This window comes from Gouania willdenowi, unplaced genomic scaffold (assembly GCF_900634775.1).
Source record: "Gouania willdenowi unplaced genomic scaffold, fGouWil2.1 scaffold_377_arrow_ctg1, whole genome shotgun sequence".
In the NCBI taxonomy this organism is placed as follows: Eukaryota; Metazoa; Chordata; class Actinopteri; order Blenniiformes; family Gobiesocidae; genus Gouania; species Gouania willdenowi.
Window position 1 is genome coordinate 58239 of NW_021145138.1, and position 5940 is coordinate 64178.

At 35.1% G+C, this 5940-nt stretch overlaps 1 non-coding gene across 1 annotated transcript; it reads right to left on the reverse strand.

The window, feature by feature from the left end:
* Positions 1-5078: 5078 nt before the first annotated feature.
* trnat-ugu (transfer RNA threonine (anticodon UGU)) lies at positions 5079-5151 on the reverse strand. The gene has a single exon. It is a non-coding gene; the product is annotated as a tRNA-Thr (tRNA).
* Between the last annotated feature and the right edge of the window lie 789 nt (positions 5152-5940).

The following is a 5940-nucleotide window of genomic DNA, read 5'->3' on the forward strand; positions in this document are numbered from 1 at the left end:
TAAATGAGCTTAGAATCAAATGCTGGGTCAGCGTTTAGCAAGTCTTTTAGTATGTGAAGCAATTATAGTTTAAGAATCAATAATTTTAGCAAAGCAGTTCATATTATCAGTTAAACATCTTGTAAGTGCAGTATCTATAAAGAGCCAGGAGGTGGTGGTAGAGTTTTTTATTTGATATTATATGTAATGCAGAATTGCTTGTCTTTTAATTCTCCTTTTGCCAAATGTCACAGTACTTTAAATAAAGCCAACCGTTGCATGACATGTCACAACATAGTGTTCATGGGAAATGTAGGATTAGCACAACCAGCAGTGTTGCCAGATATATATTCTGTTTAAAAACCCTCAAATGTATTGACAGAAAAACAGCCCAATCTGGCAACAATAACTTGTCACATTGTTTCTTGCAGATTCAAACAGACGCAGTGGTATGTGTCGTTCTTCACTAATATAGGATTATTAATAATAATAATAATAATAATAATAACAGCAATACTAAGATAAAAACATAAAATAATCATGATATTGATCCCTGAAGGGAAATTCCATAATAATAATACAATGAGAATACCAGTAACTACAATATTAAAGGAGTGTACAAGGGTTCATTAGCATGTTAGCTCAGCTTCTGTAACATCTCACAGCTTCTCCATCAGCTGCTCTGCATTTCATTATGAGGTGCATTCACTTTCCCCAGGAGAGTGTGGGAAAATAGAGTCTCTATAGGAAACCCTAACATATGATCCCTGATATCCAGGTTAGAAGAGTGCTTAGATTGATCAGAAAGAGCTGAACTAGTTTGATCTAAAACACTTCTTTATCAAAGTCTCCTCTTTACAGTAGAATATATTCAACCATTAGCAGGAGGCAGAAAATCCCAGGTTGAGTGAAGGCAGCACAGGTGCAGGTGGTTAATTGTTCACCCTCTCCTCTCTGTGTGACCTGACTCACTTTGACTTTCACACGTCATTGAACACTAACTAAACCAGATACACAGACTCATTGTGACCCTGTATTGACTGTGTTTGGGGCCAATCAGCATCACTTCTAGATTGTGGATATCCATCAGATGGTACTATTGATATGTTCAACAGTGATAAACAGTGAATGAAAGCTGCTTAAACTGTTTACTGTTATTAATAATTAAACTTCACTTCCCTTATTAAGAGATTTTATGAACTCACCTGTTCACTGGTGTTGTGGATTATCCTGCAGCTGCTCCCAGGGTTTTCTCCAGTGCTGTTGAGCGTAGGGGACCCCAATGTTGTAGTGATGGCGCCCCCTACGCTCCGTTTTCAGCAACGTAGGGAGATTTTCTGTTGGTTTTTTCATTTTTTAATCAATACTATCGTAATAATTGTTGCACACTTGGACACAAAGGGACTTCCAGATGTTCACAGGTTGTTTAATCTCATTTTTTAATCTGAATAATCCAGAAACACATACATCAGCCTCACCATCTATTTAATACAGGCGATCTGGACGGATGCTCCAGTCTTTACCTGAGGACCCCTGCAGCCCTTTAGCTGCCCCTGATGCTGCCTGTGTGTATGTAATAACTGTCCATGTATATAAGCTCTGAGGAGAGCAGACAGTCTGTTCTCCTCAGAGCTTACAGACTGAAGAACACCACCATGTAGTAGTTTTCATTAAAATCCTACATGTCCCATGATTCTTAGCTCTTCTCTGTAGTCCTTGTTCTCCTGAGACGTGTTTTAAAGGTGTTTCTACTGTCGTAGCTGGTCTGTCAGTCTCTCCTCTCATGATGAAGACCAGGGGTGGAGCAGCCATTTATGAAGTTTATTAAATTAATTTACTAAAATCATAATAAAGCTGTTATTAAGTCACTGATTCTCAACATGTGGCTCTTTATGTCTTCATTTTAATTATTATTTCCCCAGAAAACCTTAAAAAAGGAAACTTTTTTAACCCTTTTTTTTAATCCTTTTCTTTGGCTGTTTTACAACTTCCTTTGTCCCATTTTTGTCACTTTTCCAAAAAAAAAAAAAAACACTTTTTCTTGTTTTTTCAGATTTTTGCTCCTTTTGCCAAAAAATATCTCTCTTTTTGACACTTTTATTCAATTTTTGTCTATTCTTTAACCATTGTTAAGCACTTTTCATCCAAATAATCAACCTTTGGCAAAATAAATAGCACTTGTTGTTTTTGTTCCACATTTTGCTCATTTAAGCTACCTGTAACCATTTCATACCACCTGTTTCCTCTTTTTTGTCATTTTTTTTTGCCACTCTTGACTGTTTTTGGTCCATTTTAGTCACTTTTCACAATTTTCTTGCCACTATTTTGCCACTTTTGGACCATTTTTCAACACTTTACTCATCACTGTTAACTCTTTGTTAACCTTAATCAAATGGCTGGCTGTGATTGGCTGATCACCATTCAATCAATCTAACTGGATCAATACGTTCTCAACAATTCATTCCTCTGTAAAAAGTGAGGGAGATGATTTTTAGTTTTAATTAAAGTGGATGATGTAAAAAAGACAATTGTTCTGAAATGTGTCGGTTTCTGAACCACTTTATTGTTGATGTAACAAAGATCTTAGAACTCTCACATTAACAAATAAATGACTTTGATCACAGTGCTTTCCTTTTGTTGTCATATTGGAATAGTTTTTGTAACGTTACACAACAGATGGATTCACTCAGAAAACAATATATATATATATATATATATATATATATATATATATATATATATATATATATATATATATATTTATACAGTATATATATAATCTGCTGTGCTAAAAATATTGACCCCCAAAATATAACCTTTTTGTTTTAGTATTTATTACTAACACACAACTACAGAGATTACACTAAACTAGAAAGAGAAATAAGTGAAATATCTTTTAAAATATAGCTTGTTTAAACAGATTGAAATATATATTGTTTAGTGCATGTCTAATAGTTTTTTTCTTACTTTATTAATATAGTTTAAGTGAAGGCACAACACGTTTTTTTTTTTTTTAAAGAAAAAAAACTTTATTCACATTGTTCCATTATTACAAGGTTTCAAACAGTTTTAAATGAAACTTTAGCCTCGAGGTGTGGAAATATATTCAAATGTGAATGACTATAAATAATAATAATAATAATAATAATAATAATAATAATAATAATAATAATAATAATAATAATAATGGTAAAGAGTAAATAATTCAGGGTTTTAAAAAGTAAAAAGCCTAATTCAACATCTCTTCCTTTTTAAAAAAAAACGTCACTTCCGGTACGTTTTTAGTGTGCTAGCACCATAGCAACAGCATAAAGCATGATTATTGTTTCCGAAACAAACAAATAGATCCTATACATGAACTGAATAGATACTATATAAGTTAAGGATACATTTCTCACTAGTATCCTTTACTATTTCTCACAAAGAGAGGAAGACAGACATGGGAGACGAACAAACATGAATGAGATGAACTGTGTGTAGAACATGTTGTGAGTGTGTGTAAGTTTGTAGTTATAGAAGTATGTATGTGATCTATTGTGGATGAAGTTTGCTGATGAAAGTTCATTCATGTACCTTGAAGATGATGTCAGAGTTGGACCTGGAGGTGCTGTTTGAAGCAATGCAGCAGGACGTGCCAGCGTTGAGTTCTGTTGCGTTTCAACAGATTATAGCCCCTTCAGCCGTTCCAGGCGGTTCTGGCCTTCACAGCTGGGTTAGAGAATGGCTCGTGGCTTACCCCAATGGGTCACGGGCCGGGCTTCTTTCGGCTGTTACGCACATCACTAGATGCTGGATTCGTCCGAACCAAGCAGTTGTTGATTCCAAAAATCTAACTGTTTCAACTAAAAATAAAATGAAATAAATGAAAAGGTGGGGAAGGGAAACGCGTTGAGCATGAAACGCCAGCGTCCCAAAAACTGAAGTTAGGAGCGGCTTTCTTCTTTTAAAAGCTTATCTTTGGGACTTGCCTCCCAAGAAGGAAACTTCGTTGATTGGTTTAAAGTTGCCAGCATCTCAGCTGGCTGCCTTTGGGTGTGTCTGGGGTGTGTGTGTATGTGAGACAAAGACAAACAGGAGGGATGATTCCTAGATTTACACATAAACCATAATAATGAGTTCAGCATATTCAAATAATCTTTTCAACATCATATCTTGAAATAGGAACCGGTTAATGAATTTTACTTGTAATTACTCATAAACATAAATGTCAAAAATCATGTTATGCCTCTTCTTTACTATATGGTTGCAGTAGATACAGTACCTCAAACTAACTTTTGTGATGTTTTCTGGTATTTTAAGCACTTTTTAAATGATGGAACATTTAAAATAGCATTCTGTGGGTATTAAATTATCTGAAAAGAGTGGAATAGGACAGACATGGTTTGCAATATCAATTTCTGTAGAAACCATTCCAATAATGTTTTCATTTGTAACTTTAAATTTACCTGCACTTATTACAGGATGTTTAACTGATAATATCATCTGCTTTACTAAAATTATTGATTCTCAATATTTAATGGTTTCACAGACCAAAAGCTTGTTTTCTGCACTAATTTACTCTTAAACCAGCAGCTGTTTTCAGACAGAGAACCTGTAAATTAACATCTTTAAGCATGAAACTAATAATGTAAGTTTAGTAGAGTTTACTGACGTTAGCTCAGGTATGTAGCCTGTGCTACTAAAACTAAAATCTAAACAGAGGCTCATTTAGCTTTTTAAATACTTTAAAGTGACTAAATAAACTTTTTAATAAGTCCATGAATGAGACCCTTCTGTCTCCTGTTTATTTATTTTTTTCTCTCAACAATGTGTAGCTGTCACAGAGCCATCCAGATAGAGCTGTTATTATATTCTAATTCTACCATAAACTGTCATAAATGTATCTACATCGTCTCCTTCAAAAACTCTAAACCCAACCTGGCAACACAGCTGTTGTTGACTTGTCCTGTGTTATATGTGTAGTTTATTTATTGTTTGATTTAGGCCCATTTATTTATTTATTTATTATATAGAATTAGATGAAATCAATAATATTGATCTTTTCTGACTAAACTTTTCTGATTTTCCCACAATTCTCCTCATAATTCAACTGTGAGTGAAGGCCTCAGTGAGAATTGAACTCACGACCCCTGGTTTACAAGACCAGTGCTCTACCCTCTGAGCTATGAGGCCCTCTGTGCATGTATGTGTGTGTGGTTGCAGCCAATCAGAGCCACTCATAGAGAGTTTGAAGCCACACACACACACACACACACACACACACACACACACACACACACACACACACACACACACACACACACACACACACACAGGCTTGGGGAGTAATGGATTACTAGTAACAGTGTTATGTAATCTGGATACAAAAATAATGTAACTATAATCTGTTACAGTACATTTAAAAACATGTAATCAGATTACCAGTATTTTTATTAAAAATGGGGATTACTTAGTGGGATTACTTATTCAAAGCAAACAGAATATACACCGTGCAACAGATACACAGAGTGTACACACACATTGTGACACTTCATAGCACTTCACCATGAACGTGAAACCAATACTGCCTGCCTAGCTGTTTACCATCATGACTCAGGAGTTTTCACTGCATGAAAATTCCTGAGTCACTGTTTGCTGTGACCACACCAAATAAAACATGGAAAGGTAAATTACAAAGATGAATCCAAAGTTAACTTCTGACACAAACTCTCTACACCATAGACTGTAAACACACATCTCCACTACGCATCCTCAAGTTGCCTTCACTGACTGCCAACGCTGTAGGAATTAGGAACATCTACAACTGACACATCCAACAAACAGCAGAGCTGTTACAATATGAAGCTATTATGCTAACAGCTAACTTATATGATATTGTGCAGTAACATAACAGCTGTATATGTGTTTGTTGTGTCTATCACTGCATGATGCAGAATAACTGCATTTGTTTGTCTAAAAAAT